Below are 20,232 nucleotides of genomic sequence, written 5' to 3'. Positions count from 1 at the left end.
CAATATTGATGGACTTCTGGATTGGTTCCAGTTTGGGGCTATTAGAAGTAATCAGTCATATACATACACATCTGTTCTGTTGGATATATATTTAGGAGTGAAATCGCTAGGTCTTAGGGTATTCATACTTTCAGCTTCAGTAGATACCGTCAATTTTTAAAAATAGATTGTTCCAGTTTATACTCCCACCAGCAATGTATAAAATTCCAATTGTTTAACAATGTTGGCAACACTTGGTATTGTCTACTGTTTAATTTAAGCCATTCAGGTGGGTGAGCGGTATACACACGGTGGGTTTAATGTGCATTTCCTGACGGGTAATGACGTTAAGCATCTTTTCATATGCTTATATTGATCATTTGGGTATCCTCTTCTGTGATGTGTCTTGTCAGGTCTTGTGCCCATTTTTAATTGGGCTATTGTCCTTTGTAATTGATTTATAAGAGTTCTTCATATATTCTGAACATGAGCCTTTGCCATATATATGTATTGCAATCATCTCCTATTCTGTGGTTATCCTTTCCCCTTTACTAATGGTATCTTTTGATGAACAGAACTAATACACACCACCACTACCATCCTCCTACAGCAGAAAAACTTACTTCCTACTTTACAGGGATAACAAAAGCCACCAGACAGGATTTTCTTCATTTTCTTGCCACCAACCCTACACTTGATACTTCTGTCCCCATTCTATATTCTTTTCAACTCATTATAATACAGGAGTTGTTCTTCCTCCTAGCTAAGGTCAATCTCTTCCTCTATGCTTTGAATCCCATAGAATCTTATCATGTTAGGAACTAGACACTATCAATTGCCCCCTATTTGTTCTGTACCTTCAAACTCTACCTTGAATTGGCTCCTCCTCATTAGTATTTAAATACTTTCCTATCTCTCCCTTTTGAAGAAAACAACAAATAAACACCCATTATTTCTTATCAATATTGGTACACATAGATCTAGTTCATTCACTTTAACTGCTTCAAAGTATTCTTTGAATAAATGAATCATGGTGTATTAGAGTTAAGTACATTCCAACCTTTACCTATACAAATGCTTTGCAATGAATTTCCCTCACCTTATCTCTTTATGCATATGTACAGTTTTCTACAGGGTATATGCCTAGAAGTGGATCTGTACAGCTTCAATATTTACTAGATACTGTCAAATTATTTCCAAAGCAGTTCCACCAACTTACAATTACCAGCAATTTAAAATTTCCTAATTCTCCTCAACACTTGGTGTTATCAGACTAAATTTAATCAATTAGGTGAATATGAAATAATAGCTCATTGTGATGTGTTTCCTTGTATACTGATGGGGTAGATTTTCTTTTACTATGTTTACTGGTCATCCAAGATTCTTCCTCTAGTAGCTGCTGGCTCATATTGTGCCCATGTTTTTGGTCTGTTTGTCCTTTTTGTTTGTAGAAATTCTTTACGTATTCATAATTTTAAAACTTTGTCAGATATAAGGTGATAAATATTTTCTGGCTGTTTGTAACTTGCCTTTATCTTTGTTTATTCTGAGATATTTTAAATGTTAATGTAATTAAATTTATCAATCTTTCCCTTTACGGTTTATATTTTTATGTCTTATGGTTTATTTTTATGTCTTATTAAATAATTCCTCCCTTACCTAGATATCATAAAGATATTCTACTGTTCTCTTTTCCTTAATTTATATATATGATTAATATATAATGTATATATAACTTTATATACAGATGATTTCATATCGTACATACCTTTTGAAACTTAAGTTTTATCACTCAATATATTTTTAAGATTTGTCTGCATTGTTACACATAGATCTAGTTCATTCACTTTAACTATATACAGTTGACCCTTGAACAACAGTTTGAACCACTGGGATCCACTTATGCATGTATTTTTTTCAATAAATATACAGTAAGCCCTCCGTATCTCTAGGTTTGGCATCTGAGAATTCAACCAACTAGGGATGGAAAACAGTACTTCCCATGCGCAGTTGGGAATTCTTGGATTTCTATGACATTTTATATAGGGGACTTGAGCATCCACAGATTTTGGTATCCATGGTGGTTCCTTGACCCAATCCCCTGTGGATGCTGAGGGATGACTGTAGGTAAGTTTTTGGAGAGTCAAAAGTTATGAGCAGATTTTCAACTGGGCAGGAGTCAGTGCCCCTAACCTCCTCACTGTTCAGGGGTCAACTGTATACTCGTATATGCTGTTCTCTTTTTTCTTACTTAGGGTTTAACTCACCAGGAATTAAATTTTTAAATGTTTATAACCAGTGTGAAGTATTGATTTAAATTGATCTATTTCTATAGGATAGCCAGTTATCCTAACACCATTCATTGAAAAGTCAATTATTTCACCCTCTGATTTATTATTCTCTCTGTGTCATATATCGAGATTACATTTACACATGGTTCTGTTTATAAGTTCATTACTTTTGTCCATCATTTGTCTATTTATGCCATAATGCTATACTATTGTGATTATTATAGTTTTGTAGTAAATTCTGCCATCTAGGTGTGCAAGTTCTTTATACTTATTCTTCAAAACTGTCATGACTATTCTTATCTATTCTATTTTCTATATAAATTATAATATGAATTTTAGTATCAGCATGCCAATTTCTGTAAAAATAAAATCCATATATTGATTATATCTTGATTATATTTCCATTTAATGTACAGAATAATTTGAAGAGAATAATCACGTTAATGATAATGAATATTCCCTTTATGAACATAGTATAACTATATTCAATTAGGCCTTTAAAATATTTTAAATTAAAGTTTTGTAATTTTCTTCTTAAAAGTATTATATCCTTTATGATATTTACTTTAATATACCGTGTAATTTTTGTTGCTATCATAAATAGTACCTTCGGGAGGGGGTTCTCAGTTTTTTCATATGTATATGTGTGAGTGTGTTTTACACACATAAAGTATTTCACTATGTGATCCGTTTACATTGCTCTTAACTTTGTGGTGTATCTTTTGCTATTTAGAAAGATTTCATTTTTGTTCTAATGATATTTTTATTTTAGTGGTTTTCAAACTTTGGCATGTATCAGAATCCCCTGGAGGGCTGTTACAACACAGATTACTGAGCCTCAATTGCAGGGTTTCTGATTCAAGAGGTCTGGGGTAGGACATGAGAAATTGTATTTCTAACAACTTTCTAAGTGATATGGGCCTACTGGTCTAGTACCACACTTGAAGAACTGTTATTTCATACTAATATCTACACAGAATAATTTGATCCCCCTTTAAAAAATAGTGTCTACTGATGTCCTTCATGAGTCACAATGAAATTTCCTAGTAACCTCTTTCTGCCTCTCTCCTCCTGATCCAGCCTCAGAGTTAAACTTATAACTTCTTACTCCTAGTTAATGTCTATAAGGCTATCCTCCTTCTACATCCATGTTTGTTGTTTACATCATATCTACATTTCAGAATATTTAATATTTTCTTCTATTCTGTCATTCCATCTCCATCATTTATTCTTAGTTTTAAAGGTAAATATAGTTACTGCTCACCATCAAACATATGCCAAACTTCTGTGATTTACTGGTTACCTGAAGTTTTTTTCCTATTAAATTCCTTAGGAAAGCATCATGGAAATAATATTTCCTGAATTCTAGCCTGTTCGTTTAGCTTGTATTTACACCTGAAACTTAATTTTTTTGGATGTAAAATCTTTGACTCCCATCTTTCTGTTGTTTAGTCATCTCATTTACAACAAGTAGTTTTCCAACATCACAACTTTTGCAGATTTATCTGAGAAAGTTTCTCCTGGAACGCTTTTTCTCTAAGATTATTCATACATACACAAACACACATACCACATTATATACGTTATATATATATATATATATATATATATATATATATATATATATATCTACCATATATGGTATATATATGTGGCATATGTATTATAAATATATATTATACATGATATATATATATATACAATTGATATATATACCAGGGGTGCCAAAAAAATGTATACAAGTGGACACTTCGGTCAACATTGCTCAAGCAGTAGTTTGCCGTCATCAGAAGTATCTGGACGCTGATGGGAACCACTTTGAGCACCTCTTGTCATTGCAGAAGTCACACGTGACTTGTGTTCATCTTTTGTTATCGGTATATATTGAGTATTACAATTTTAATAGAGTTTTCCTTCCCTAAAATGTGTATACGTTTTTTGGATATATATATATATACACACACACACACATACATACGTATATATATGGCATCAACCTTTATTCTACCCAGAGCCTTTCAAAACTGGAGACTCCATGGGGAACTAGGTGAGACCACCACAGTGCACTCAGGGCTTCATTTCTTCCACTTTCCCACTTTCCCCTTTTCCACTTCCCCTTCCCGTCTTGGTCTCTTTTACAGGCATTTGAATCTACACCCTAATTAAGGCCTACCCATAGCCCAGGCCAAGATAGAACATTTTCTTCAATGTGCCGCTCTTTTGTTGGTGGATTTTTGTCCCACAAACCGTATGTTCACAAAGTGTACAGACCTCTGAGATTCCGCATCTCAGTTCTATGCTTTGCAAGGACCCAAGGCATCATTTCCAGTCTTCTGAAGCATTAACACTGAAGCCTGGAGCTTCCTCTTCTGGTTACATTGAAGACAGTTACAAAAGACTCTTTTACTTGCCCTAAAAGTGAATGTCACCCAGATAAGCTACAAGATCATCATTTTAAAAACTCAGCAGATATTTTGGTTTCAGCTCTGGCATGTAAATAGCTTGAAAGTTGTCATTCCCCTCCTTACAACAAGTAAATACTGACCAAATTGAAAAGCAGTGACTTTCCTTGGACACATCAGACAACTTAGGTTGCAGGGCAAACTGCCACCCCCAAATCTGGACAGACTGGCAAATCCAGAGAGGCACAGTCAAGATCTATTTACCTGGAGCAGAAACCCATTTACCTAAATCGTAATTTCGACGAATTGGTGGAGGTTGAGTATGGACTACCTTGACAGGGAGAAGTCTTTTGGGGGCCACAGTCTTAAGGGGGAACTCAGACTTTCAACGGGTTTTTACCTCCGTGAATTGCAACAGGTTAATATAGTAAAGAGCCAAAACAATTTCCACATGGTTCTGGCAGGGGAAGGGAGAGTAAACATTGCATGTCCACAGAAGAGTGTTCTCCAAAAAGAGCTGTCTCTATAACAAAGATCTGCTCTCCAGGGGAAAAGACTTTATTATCCAATCTTGGGAAAGGCCATTTGTCTGATTTCAGCCCTCTCATGCCTTCCTGTCTCGCCAACAGAGGGAAGCTATCAAATGTTGTTAAGATCACAGTGCAGGGGCACAGGCTCACTAAAAAACTGAGACTTAATCATAAGATTACAGAATGCATCCCCTATTTCACACCTTACCACCATACCAACAGGCTCCAGTAAAATAAGAGAAGATTACAGATGAAAGATCTGTAAGATGCAGACTCTATCTGATGAGTAGTTCTTAGGTCATACCAGACACAGGGGAGAGAAAAACCAAGGACACTTGATCAAGAAGAATTTGAAGCCTTTGACACCTATAGATACTGCAACCATTAAACTCAACTCTTAGCCAGATTAAAACAAAACTTCACACTAAAGGCTATTTATCTCAGTAGTATTACCCAATATATCATGCCTGGCTTTCGAGAGAAAAAATATAAGGCATGCTAAAAGGCAAGATAAAAAACCATCTGAAGATACAAAACAAGCATCAGAACCAGACTTAGACATGAAAAACAAATTGGAATTAACAGACATGATTAATATGTTAAGGGCTCTAATGGAACAAGTAGACAATATCTCTTAAATAGATGACAAATGTAAACAGAGAAGTGGAAACTCTACAAAGTATCAAAAGGAAATTCTAGAAATCAAAACCACTGTAACAAACATGGCCAATGAAAGAATAAGTGAATGTAAAGATAGGTCAAGAGAAACCTCCCAAACTGAAATGCAAAAATAAAAAAAGAATTTTAAAAACTCAGAACTGAACACCAAACTGAAATGCAAAAATAAAAAAAGAATTTTAAAAACTCAGAACTGAACATAATTTTAAAAACTATGAACTATGGGTTAATTTCAAGAGGTGTAACATACACTTAATTGGTTAGCAGAAAGTAAAGAAAGAAAGGATCTGAAGAAATATCTGAGATAATAATGGCTGAAAATTTTCAAAAATTATGGACAATCACCAAAATAGATCAGAGCAAAACATTATATATATATATATATATATATATATATATATATATATATATATGTATATGTGTGTGTATATATATATATATATATATATGTATATGTGTGTGTGTATATATATATATATATATATATATATATATATATATTCAATATTCAAGAAGCCATGGAGGATAAACACTGTAACTTTAGAAGAATAAGGATAAAAATTACAGAGAACTTCTCATCAGTCACCACAAAAGGAGGAAGAGGGAGGAATTAAATATTTAAAGTATTGAAAGAGAAAAACCCATCACTTAGAATTCAATATCTAGTAAAATTATCCTGTGAAAGTAAAGGAGAAATAAATACTTTTTCAGAGAAACAAAAACTGAGGGAATTCATCACCAGCAGATATGCCCTGTAATAAATGTTAAAAGAAGTTCTTCAGGGAGAAGAAGAATGACATACATCAGAAACTTGGGTCTCCACCCAGAAGGAAAGCATCAGAAAAGGAACAGATAAAGGTAAAACAATTTGTAAAAAGTGTTCTTATTCTTAATTGCTCTAAAAACTGTTGTTTAAAGTGATAAAAGTAAGAATGTGTTGGTGATTATAGTATATAATAGAAAGTGTGATGGCTAGAAGAAAAATCATAGGAATGAACTGGGGTACTTATTACAAGGTTCATGCACTCCATGTGAAGAAGTACAGTGTTATTTGGAGGTGGCTTCAGGTTAATTAAAAAATGTGTATCACCAGACAATAGTTTAGTGGTTACCAGAGGGTAAGCGGGGTGGGGGGTGGGGGGTGGGAGATGAAGGTAAGGGGGATCAAATATATGGTGATGGAAGGAGAACTGACTCTGGGTGATGAACACACAATGGGATTTATAGATGATGTAATACAGAATTGTACACCTGAAATCTATGTAATTTTACTAACAATTGTCACCCAATAAATTTAATTTAAAAAAAAAAGAGACAAAAAAAAATGTGTATCACAAACTCTAGGATAACCACTAAAGAAAATTTAAAAAGTATAACTGACATGCTAAGAAAGGACACAAAATCAAATTATATCAAATGCTCAATTAAAACAAGAGAAGGCAGAAAAATTGGGTAGGGGGGCAAAGAAGAAATGTAACAAATGGAAAAGTTACAAAAAATGGTAGATAGTAATTCAAATTAATAACTTTTAGAAACCTTGCCAAACTACGAATAGAAAGGAAACTGCCTTAATCTTATAAAGGGTAACCACAAAAACCTATAGTGTGTATTATACTTAATGGTGAAATATTGGAAGTGTTCCCTCTAAGGTTGGAAGTGAGACAAGCGTGCACGCTATCAGCATGCCTATTCAACACTGTATTTGGACTCTTAACCATTTAAATAAAGTAAGAAATAGTAATAAATAATGTAAGAATTGAAAATTAAGAAATAAAAGTGTCATTATTTGTAACTATATGATTGTGTACATGAAAAATCCAAATTAATTTACTAATTCTTAGAATTAAAAAGGTAAGTATTGAAATTGATATAAGCCTCAGTTGTTTTTCTATATACTTGCAGAAAAGGAATAAAAATGAAAATTTAAAAACATACCATGAACAACAGAATCAAAAGTTATCAAATATATAGGAATAAGTCAAATGAAGGATATGCAAGAATTCCACACAGAAACCTAAAAGATTATTGAGAGAAATCAAAGATGATCTGAATAAATGCAAGGATATACCATTGCATTGGTCAGAATTCCCAAGGGAAAAAGATTATTAAGGTAGGTTAATTTGGGAGGGGGTATTTATAAAGTAACTATTTACAAAGGTATAGGTAAATTTTAGGGAAACCACAAGAATATTATAGGACCTAGGGCTAATAATAGTGGAGGTACAGTTACCAAGCCTAGTCCAGTAAAGAAAAAGAGGAAGCAGTTATCAGAGATAGATGCTTTAAAATAAGCAGTAAGCTTCACTTGAGACCTACCTCGACAACTGTTCACGGAGAGACTTAGAGGATTAAATACTGTGACCTCACCCTCCTCACTCACTGTTATCTCCTTCTGGGGTATCCTCATTGGCCAAACCTCATCATAAACCAGGGGGCAAATAATTCCATTAACATAGTTCATATGTCTAGAACATTGGGTAGGGTGAAAAATAATGATGGGTGTGGAAGAGCAACTAGAATATATCCAGCACTCATATTGATGGGCTAGAAAACAATATGACAAGTGTTAGTTCTCTCCAAATTGAGCCAATAGATGCAATTTAATCCCAACCAAAATCTCCACGGGTTTATTTTGTGAGATTTGACAAGCTGATGGTTTACATAGAAATGCACATGGCCAAGCCATCCTTGAAGAAGGACAAGGTGGAATATGGGTTAGCAAGGAAGATTATACAGCTAGGTTAATTAAGACTTGAGGTATTAGTTCTAGGATAGACAAATAGGCCACTGGAATGGAATGGAGAGTCCAGAAACAGACACATGCATATACAGATACTGGATTTATTACAGAACAACAGGGAAAGGAGGGTCTTTTCAATAAATGGTGCTAGATCAATGGGATATCCACTTGGGAGAAAATGAAATGAGGCCCTACCTCTTGCCACACCAAATACACAAAAAAACAAACAATCATAGGGAGACCGCATATCTAAAAGTGAAAGACAAAATAATAAAGCTTATAGAACATGAGGGAGGACTGTTGTGACCATGAGTTCTTAAATGGAACGTAAAAAGGACTATCTAGCCATAAAGAATAGGATTTTAAATTGGATTACATTTAAATTAACAAATAATGTTTATCCATTCAAAAATACCATTAAGAGAGTGGAAGCCAAATCACAAAATGAGAGAAGAGTTTTGCTGCATATGCAATAGAAGTGTTCATGTCTAGAATATATGAAGGACTATAATGAGAAAAGTAAACAAGGCAGCCAAATACGAAACTCAGACACTCTACTACAAGAGATCTTCAAATGGCCACTAAAAATGTAAAAAGATGCTTGACATTATAAATCATCTGGAAATTTTAAATGAAAATCCAATGAGTTAGTCACGGAGATATAAAGAACAACATAAGAAATGTAGTCAATAATATAGTAATAACTATGTATAGTGCCAGGTGGGTACTAGACTTACTGGAGGGATCACTGCATAAATTATATAAATGTCCAACCATGAAACTGTGCATCTGAAACTAATATAAAATAATATTGAATGTCAAGTGTAATTGAAAAATAAAAATAATTTTAAAAAGGAAAAAAAAAAATGAGATACCATACATACTCACAAAAAAAGGCTAAATTTTATTGTTTTTAAAGGATCCAAACCTGACATTACTAACAATTCTGTTGTCAGGTTTGTGGAATAAATAACATTCCTTTACACTGTTGGTATGTCTATGAATTGCTTCTATCAGTCAGGGTCCACTCCAGAGACAGAAACCACACCAAATTGTTTGACCAGAGGCAAATTAATATCAAGAATTGTTAAGCAAGCATTAGACCAATGAAAAGGTAAAAAGAGGACAATGAGTTATCATGGATATAATAATGGCAGGAAGCAGCTGTCACCCTTAGGGCTGGGGAACAAAGAGAAGAGTTTGGAATGACTACATGCTAGAAGCTTAGAGGAGATGTCCTACAGATATGAAACTCAGACCTCTGAGAAAGGGGCAAGGCCTGCTGATGCTCCTGTCCCTGAGTGCAGAGAGGGGTCACCAATGGGAGACTTCTGAGGAGGGGGCACTTCCAGCTGGTGGTTACAACAAGGCTGGCTCTGGAAACATGAGGACAACTGCAAACTGGATTCAGCAGCTGCTCCCAGCAGGAATTGACGCTGCTCTAGCACTCCTTATTGGCAAAGCCTACCAGGGTGCCAGCAGGCAAATAAATGTGGTGTCCATACTATGAGCCCCAACATCACAAGGCATAATACTTAGTGTGGGCTTGAATCTCAGAGACAATTTCTTAACAACCATTATAGTCAAACCATTTGGCTAGTAGGCATCCATATGTACCCTGTACATGTATTTTCTATTCTCTTTGTATTTTTTAACAATATGTAATTGTCCCTCACACAATCAAAATACTGTCACAGTCTCCCCCAAATGAAGAGTAACAAAGTCTGAATAGTCATTGTATACATGTCTGGATTATGTTGATTTGTCCTAAAATTTAGTTACAGCCCCATCTGAAAATTCTGTTACCTAAAGACTAAATTGTAAAGTTAACCTCCACCAACAATCTTTACCTAAAATAATAAGAACCGGAGAAAGCAAAAGAAATCAGTCAAATATTTGCATATAATTCATATATATGTATATATACATATGTATATGTATGTGTATATATATATATATATATATATATATATATATATATAAAATGCATACATAACAAACTAACAAAGAAACTATGTCTCATTTCTATACATACAGCTTCCGGTTCTGAGGCTGTAGTGAATATCTAAAGCATCCTTCTTCCACTACTCATTCGTATATCCTCTGCCCCAGCTTGTGTCACCTGGTGGGGAGACCCACAGTTTTATTCCTGAAAGGTTTAAATCCTTAATGATCTTGCTGATATTCTGTTTGATGTAGTTTTCTATTAATTGTTACTATTGGGCACAGCAGTACTGTAGAGTTACCCCCAGAGAATCTCCCAGGTGCCAACCATAATCTTCCTTGACACCATTGTATGACAGCAACCCAATTTCCCTTGGAGATCAGGATCAATCACTCCAGCTAGTAGAGTATCTCCCCTTTCCTGTCTGTTGGTTCAGTGGAATAAACATCTCCAAATATCCAATAGCAGATAGCAGTCTCAACTTCCAATTCAATGGAACCAAAGGTGTGTCCCCTCCTGAATGCATTTTTCACTTGGGAAATAAGGCCTCTAAGCCAACAAAGCCCAAAGTGATCAGTAAAAAAACAAAAATTCTGCAAGTGGTTTATTAGGGAGCCACTTCCACTCCCGTCCCTTGATTCCCAGATACACGCATATTGTCTCCCAACTAGTGCCACAACTGAGTCTTTGGCAGCACATCCACTACTCAGTCAGGCCAGCTGTCTGTAGGTGATGTGGCATGAAGTAAGACAAATGAATTCCACGACATGAGCCCACTTATAATATACTTGTTTTGCTGTGAAATCAATTCCTTATTCAGAATCAGTCATTAGAAAGCCATGATGGTGAATACGACATTCCACAAGTGCACACGTGGCAGAGCTAGCAGAAGCAGTGGAGTGAATTCATACCCAAGGCAAGTGTCCATTCCAGTGAGGACAAATTGCTTCCACTTCCCTGAGAGAAGCAATCCTATGTAGTCAACCTACCACCAGGAGGCTGCCTTTTCCCTTCCAACGGAATGGAGCTAAATGTTCCACTTTTCTCTTGGCAGTTTAGGTACTCATCTGTAACAATATCCAGGTAAGACTTGTGAGAAGATATCTCAAAATACTCCTAACCAGTGGACCCCCAGAAACTTCACTGAGGCAGTTTTGTTTCCCATGTTTTACTAAGGTATCTAAAGTCCTTACTGCTTCCTTCTCACCAAGTATAATCACTGAAATGCCATCAGTGTAGAAGAGCAGCATACTATTTTGTGGAACATCAAGATAGTTAGCATATTTCGACAAAATAGAGAGGCAACCAACTGAACGGGAGAAGATTTTTGCAAACAGTGCTTCTCATAAGGGGCTAATATCCAAAATATACAAGGAACTCATGAAACTGAACAACAAAAGCAAACAACCCAATTGAAAAATGGGCAGAGGACCTGAAGGGACATTTCAACAAAGAGGACATACAAATGACAAGTAGACATATAAAAAAATGCTCAACATCACTAATCATCAGAGAAATGCAAATAAAAACCACAATGAGATATCACCTCACCCCAGTCAGAATAGCTATCATCAACAAGACAAATAGTAACAAGTGTTGGAGAGGCTGTGGAGAAAAAGGAACCCTCATACACCGTTGGTGGGAATGCAGACTGGTGCAGCTGCTATGGAAAGCAGTGTGGAGGTTCCTCAAAGAATTACGAATAGAATTGCCATATGACCCAGCAATCCCTCTCCTGGGTATCTACCCAAAAAATCTGAAAACATTTATACATAAAGACACGTGTGCTCCAATGTTCACTGCAGCTTTGTTTACGGTGGCCAAGACATGGAAACAACCAAAATGTCCTTAGATAGATGAATGGATAAAGAAGTTGTTGTATACATACACAATGGAATACTATTCGGCGGTAAGAAAAGATGATATAGGAACATTTGTGACAACATGGATGGACCTTGAGAGTGTAATGCTGAGCGAAATAAGTCAGACAGAAAAAGCAGAGAACCATGTGATTTCACTGATATGTGGTATATAAACCAAAAGCAACAAAAGAACAAGACAAACAAATGAGAAACAGAAACTCATAGACACAGACAATGGTTTGGTGGTTACCAGAGGGTAAGGGGGGTGGGGGGTGGGGGGTGGGAGATGAGGGTAAGGGTGATCGAATATATGGTGATGGAAGGAGAACTGACTCTGGGTGATGAACACACAATGGGATTTATAGATGATGTAATACAGAATTGTACACCTGAAATCTATGTAATTTTACTAACAATTGTCACCTCAATAAATTTAATAAAAATAAATAAATAAAAAATAAATAAAAATTTTCAATTACAAAAAAAGAAAAGAAAAGATGATATAGGAACATTTGTAACAACATGGATGGATCTTGAGAGTGTAATGCTGAGCGAAATAAGTCAGACAGAAAAAGCAGAGAACCATGTGATTTCACTGATATGTGGTATATAAACCAAAAACAACAAAAGAACAAGACAAACAAATGAGAAACAGAAACTCATAGACACAGACAATAGTTTAGTGGTTACCAGAGGGTAAGGGGGGTGAGGGGTGGGAGATGAGGGTAAGGGGATCAAATATATGGTGATGGAAGGAGAACTGACTCTGGGTGGTGAACACACAATGGGATTTATAGATGATGTAATACAGAATTGTACACCTGAAATGTATGTAATTTTGCTAACAATTGTCACCCCAATAAATTTAAAAAATAAATTTAAAAAAAGATAAATAAATCCTGGGGATGTAATATACAGCATAGTGACTACAGTTAATAATACTGTATTGTATATTTCAAAGTTGCTAAAAGAATAGATCTTAAAAGTTCTCATCACAAGAAAACTAATTTGTAACTATGTATAGGTGATCAATGTTAACTAGACTCATTGTAGTACTCATTTCACAATATATACAAATATGGAATCATTACACTGTACACTTGAAACTAATATCATGTTATATGTCAATTATACCTCAATAAAACTCAATTTTTGTAAAAAGAAGGAACCAAAAGAAGAGTAAAAAAAATATTTTCTGAAAGTCAGGGATGCCTGCTGTGGCTTCTGATGGAAGATCTTTGGGGTAGAATAATCATGAAGCTTTGGCTTCCCACCAAATATTAATGACATCTCCCATTACTTTGAGATGAGGAACTGAACTGAGGGAGAACTTGCTTATATGATCATTTTTGGCTTAAAAACAAGACATTAAAAACATGTCCACAATGCAAAATAATGAAGTTGGATGCCTACATCACACCACATACAAAAATTAACTCAAAATGGACCAAAGATCTAAATGTAAGAGCTAAAACTATAAAATCCTTAGAAGAAAACATAGGTATCAATCTTCATGACTTTGGTTGAGGCAATAGTTTCATAAATATGAAAAACAAAAGCACAAGCAACAAAAGAAACAAACTAGGCATCATCAAAATTAAAACGTTGGTGCTTCCAAGGACACCATCAAGACTGTGAAAAGAGTACTCTCAGAATGGGACAACATTTTTGCTAATCATACATCTACTAAAATATTGTATCCAGAATATGTAAAGCATTCTTACAGCTCAATAATAAAACGACAAATAACCCAATTTTAAAATGGGCAAAGGATTTGAATAGAAATTTCTCCAAAGAAGATTTACAAATAGCCAATAAGCACATAAAAGATCTCAACATTATTAGTCCTTGGGGAACTGCAAATCCAAACCACAATGTGATACCACTTCGCCCCTACTAGGATGGCCATAATTTTTTAAAAAATAGTAATAACAAGTGTTGGCAAGGATGTGAAGAAATTGGAACCCTCATATATTGCTAGTGAGAATGTAAAATGGTGCAGCTGCTGTAGAAAACAGTCTGGCAGTTCCTCAAATGGGTAAACAGTGTTTCCACATGGCTCAGAAATTCCATTATTAGAGAAATGAGAACATATCTCCACATAAAAACTTGTACCCACATGTTCATAGCAGCATTATTCACAAAAGCCAAAAAGTGGAAACAACATAAATGTCCGTCAACTGACAAATGGATAAACAAAATGTGGTTGTATTCATACAATAGAACATTATTCAGTCATATAAAGAAATGAAGTATTGATACGTGCTACAACATGAATTGACCTTAAAAACATTAGGCTAAGTGAAATAATCCAGTCACAAGGACCACACATTGTATGGTTTGATTTATACGAAATAATCAGTATAGGCAAATCTGTAGAGACAGAAAGTGGATTAGTGGTTGCCAGCAGTGGGGTTGGGTGTTGGGAAATCATGGCTATGGGGTGTGGGGTTTCTTTCTGGGGTAATGAAAATGTTCTAAACTTGATTGCGATGGTCGATGCACAACTCTGTGAACATACTAAAATTCATTGAATTGTATACTTTAAGTATTATGTGTGTGAACTGTATGGGAATTATATCTCAATAGATCTGTTTTTAAAACATGCCCACAAATAATCAGCAAAATTGAGACTCTGGAAAAATACAGATAAACATCCATCAACAAACAAATGGGAAGAAAAAATTAAAACAGGAGAGAGAGAGAGAGAGAGAGAGAGAGAGAGAGAGAGAGAGAGAGAGAGAGAGAGAGGAAGAAGAAATCTATATTCAAAGAGATTTAAAAGACAAACTGACCAGTTTCAAATTCTGGATATTATTGGGGTCAAATCAAGCAAACTAAAAAAGAGAACACATTCATCAAATGTATGAGACAATTGGAAATTAGGATACTGACTGACTATTCAATGATATTAAGGATTATATTGTTTGGCGTGACAATGGTATTGTGGTTATGTCAAATAAAAGTCCTCATATTTAATAGCTACATACTGAAAAATTTACAGATGAAATGATAAAATATAAGAGACTTGCTTCAAAATATCTACATGAAACAAGACTTAGCATGAATGGAATAGTTGAAGCTGGGTGAAAGGTAAATGGGGATCATTATAACATTCTTTCTTCTTTGGTGCAGGTTTGAAATTTTCCATTAATAAAAATTTTTTAAATAGGAAAATGCCGGAAGCTGGATGTGATGACCCTACACCCCCAGAGAGGCTGACTTTATAATGGGGACCACCCACCTTCACTTTGGGGGTGGCCTTTGACTGCTGAGACTTTGTAGTAAAAGTATGGGCAGAGCACGGACAGGGCAGGGGTCTCTTGCACTGCTCTGTTGGAGAGGTCCCACTCTCAGATGTACAGATGCTGTGGGATAAAATGGGGTATAAATGAAGAGCACCCTGAGTACTTGGAATGCCCTGGAACTCCAGAGACCCTGAGTCTCTTGCCCACAAAGTCAGTGATACTGGAGAAGTTGGGCCCAGCATACTGGTAATACCCTATGAAGCCCAAGTAAATCTGTGGCTATACTGGAAGGAGAGGACCTTGGCTGACATCAACCTGACTCCCAAGTGTACAGGATACCATTTGGGAACTTGGCCTCCAGACTCTTGAAGACACAATTTTTCCAGTTGGCATGTGATGGTACTCCAACTCATTTTATGAGAAACAGTTGAAGCAATAGGGCATATTTAATCTAGGGAAGACTCATGGAAGTTGGGAAGTGGCAAAACAAAGGAAAATCTAAGAAGGGTTAAGGTGGGCAATGCATGGGGCCCAGGATCAAAACCTAGGTTTGTCAGACTCCAGTGTCTTTGCCTTACCAGCAGTAAAACTGGAAAGAAAGTAGTAAGTAATAAGAGAAAAATTAATATGATTTGGTGACTAGAATATATCCTTTCATTGTTTTATGCATTTCTTGACTCAAATCCAAAATGGATTCAAAGCCATTTCTAATGCAGTGTACACATGGAATAAATCTTCTCAAATAAGGTTAAAAACTATTTAGAATCACATAATATAAGAATAACTAAACTGACAATGATTGTGTTTGATCACAAAATACTCTTACATTCATGCTGTCTGTGAGCAGCCATAATAATTGCCAGATTGACATAGAAGTGGCAATCATCAATATTATTGACTTCAGTAAGTTCCTGTAGCATTAGTAGCAGTGGTATTCATAGTGTTTTGTGATATGAAAAGAGGTTTCCTCACGACACCAGTGGCGCAGTGAATTTTTGATTGTTGAACCTGGAATCTTAGCCCCTTGCCTAGTTCTCCGTACCTCATGATGATTCTGTGAGCTACCAACTAGCCTTTCTTTCAACTTAATTTTTTTCAAGGTGTATTTTATACACAGTTAAGTGTACAAATCTTAACCATACAGACCAATGAATTTTCACAAATGTAGACACTGCGTAGCCAACATCACAATCAAGACATACAACATTGTCATCATTCCAAAGGCTACTGAGTTTGTGCTGAATCGTATGTCTGTTGAGAGTCGGAAATGTTCACATCCTGTTCATATCCTCAGACACAAATTAATACACTTTCCACTTTTAACAAATTTTGTCCATCAGTAGATGAGGAAAATATTGCATGGGCTAAATGATTTCTTTAAAATTTTAGCATTTATTTGTTTCTGTACAGAGTATGTAGTAGAATTGTCATAGACCAAAGCCTCTGCCAAGTTCAACATTGCACTGTGTCCAGAATATTTATTTTCTGGCTAAAAGTCACTTTTAGTTACATAAGTTACATAATCAAAGTTAATTTTATAATAAATCTTCATTTCTTTCTCAGTTTCCTGCATTTTTTACCTTTTCAAAGATCACTAGTAGTTGGCTTTTAGTATCATTTTGACAAATCAAAACTCAAAATTACAGGGCAGCTGCTTAGCTCATTTGGTTAGAGCGTGATGCTCTTAACAACAAGGTTGCCTGTTCGATCCCCACAAGGGCCACTGTGAGCTGCGCCCTCCACAACTAGATTGAAACAACTACTTGACTTGGAGCTGATGGGTCCGGGGAAAACACACTTAAAAAAAGTTAAAAAACAACAACAACAACAAACACGAAACCTTGAAAAAAAATTCATAATTACAACAGTTTTTTTTTTTTTTTACAACACAGTTTTAATCACTTTTCACCAAACTCTTACGGTTATAAACAAGATTAGAGAGCATAAAATCTTCATTGAGATGCTGATAAAACCAAGATGTAGATGTTGGTCAAAGATGATGGCTCCCACACATCATTCATATACAATAGTCCATGCAAGAGATGGTGGTAATTTGCTCTAGGGCAGGGGTTGACAAATTATAAGCCCTTAGGCCAAATTCTGCCACCTGCCTGTTTTTGTAAATAGAGTTTTATTGGAACACATCCACACTCATCATTTCAGTATTGTCTGTGGCTGCTTTTGCTCAGTGAACGCAGAATTTAGTAGTGGCAAACAGAGACTGTATGTGCCCTACAAACCTGAAATATTTACTATCTGACCCTTTACAGAAAAAAATAGCCAACCCTTGGCCTCTAGTGCTATCAGTGCAGGTGGAGACTAATTTTATTATAGATGAGCAGGTTATATTATTGGAAGCAGAGCAGGAACAAGTCTGGTGTGTTCTGGAAACACAGGAAGGCCATAAGTCGACCTAGATACCATCATTTTCCCCCCGATTTTGTAGCACATTTGCACCTATTGCTTTCAATTTGGACATCATTCACTCATTCAATGACTATTCTTTTCGTTCTCACTCTGTGCCAGCACTTTCAGCTGCTTCACACATACACAAACACACAAAAATCATAATAAGGGAAACCAACAAGTAAACAATTACAACACAGAATAGTAAGTAGTAACTAAAAATGAGGGGGAAAGGATGCAACTGATGCTAAGAAGAGGCAATAAACTCTTGTCTCACCATCCACTCAATATGTGTCTGATATTCCACGTAGTTTTCCTCCAATTGTATTTGAATCACATCTTCCCTGGTTGGTCATGCCTCCCCTACTTCAGTCACTAAAATGCATCATCGATCATCATAATAGCAATAATCATCATCATAGCAGCTAATACTCATTGAGCATTTACTGTGTGACAGATACAGCCAGGTACTTTACACATGTTGTCTCATTTAATTATCACAACCCTGTGATATAGATACCATTATTATGCTCAGTTGTAAAATAGGAAATTAAAGGTCAGAGAAGTGAAGTCCTTGGCCCAAGGTCTCATACATGCTCCACAAAGTAGCACTCAGGGCATCTACTATTTTCTCCCTTCTCTGTTCTGGCTCGCTGATGCTGCCTAATGTTAAGATCATTGCTGTTTGATGGCATCACCTACCAAAGGCGCCCATACTGCAAAGTCCTCTGTCTAGAGCATGGGTGTCCAAACTGCGGACCCTGGGCCAACTGTGGCCTGCAATCCATTATTAATTGGCCCGCAGCAAATTCCAAAAATATATTTAGTTTGCTTAAATAAACCAGGTGAGGCAATACGCACTTCACTTCGAGTGAGTGGCCCGGCTGTTTGTGTATTTTACCACATATGGCCCTTGGTAAAAACGTTGAAAAAAGTTTGGACACCACTGGTCTAGAGTATTAATATTCAAGTCCAGAGGATTGGTTCTTGAAGCTCTTAGTATGGTTTCTCAGAGATGCTAAATATCAGGGAACAATGAACATAGTTTGTGAAAGAGGTCTTTGTAGTTTTTACTTGTGCTTTTCTTACAGTCCCTGCCCTTCGGTCTGCGACCAGATTACCTAGGTTTGAATCTCAGTCCTAAAACTTAAGTGCTGTATGATCCTGGCAAAATTGCTGAACTTCTCCATGCCCTACTTTCATTATTCTTAAAGCTGGAATAATAATATTATCTACCTTAAGTGTTTGTTATAAAACAACCCAGCATTTGGTATGCAGTGCAGGTTTAATAAATGTTAGTTACAATTACTAAGAAGACTGGCTTCTTTTTCCTGCTCTTAAACAGGCTTTATCTATCAACCTCTTGCCTCTTTCTGTACTTCCCATCTGTTCATTTTACCTTACCTTTGTTGATCTTATTCATTCTAATTGCTACTGTCACGCTCTTTCCTATCACGGGAACTTTTTTTTTAATTAAAGTTATTGGTATGACAATTGTTAGTAAAGTTACATAGATTTCAGGTGTACAATTCTGTACCACATCATATATATATCACATTGTGCTATCACGGGAACTTTGATCATGCTGGTCACTCTGTCTGGAATGTTTCTTTTCCCATTTGCCTGGCCAATTCTTGTTTGTCCTTTACACTCCATAAGGGCAAGGACTCCATCTGGGTGTTGCTTACTATTTTACACCCAGGGCTTAATACGGTACTTGGTGTATAGTAGGAACACATTAACGTTTGTTGCATGAATACTAACCTGAGTCTAGAATCTTACCTTGTTCAGTTATTCCTCTGTATATTAATTCACACCCTAGCTATACTCCCCTTTTTTCTGTCTACTCACTGATTCTAGACCATTTTCAACAAATATTCAAATAAACAAATACTATGTTAGGTTCTATGCTAGGGTCTCGGAAAATAAATTTGAAACATACAAATTTTCTGCTCTCAAGAAGGTACTTGTTCATTGGAGGACACAAGCCTCTAAAGATGGAAATTAAAATCCACAGTGATGTGGTATATTTGAGGCCTATATTGGTTTCATTGGGCATAATGGATCCATGGAAAATGAGAATATCAATTTATTTGGGAAAGACAGGAAAGGATTCACAGATGAGGTAATATGTAAACTGAGTCAAAAACA

At 35.8% G+C, this 20,232-nt stretch overlaps 1 protein-coding gene across 2 annotated transcripts in view; it reads right to left on the bottom strand.

Annotated features, from left to right (window-relative positions):
• SPRY3 (sprouty RTK signaling antagonist 3) overlaps nt 1-20,232 on the bottom strand; it is an 87,007-nt gene that overhangs the window by 65,541 nt on the left and 1,234 nt on the right. The gene's annotated exons all lie outside the window — the stretch shown is intronic.

Source organism: Rhinolophus sinicus, chromosome 18, assembly GCF_057876585.1.
Source record: "Rhinolophus sinicus isolate RSI-liver-muscle chromosome 18, RSI-T2T, whole genome shotgun sequence".
Classification (NCBI taxonomy): Eukaryota; Metazoa; Chordata; class Mammalia; order Chiroptera; family Rhinolophidae; genus Rhinolophus; species Rhinolophus sinicus.
The sequence above is the reverse complement of the archived record's forward strand: the minus strand, read 5'-3'. Positions and strand labels throughout refer to the sequence as shown.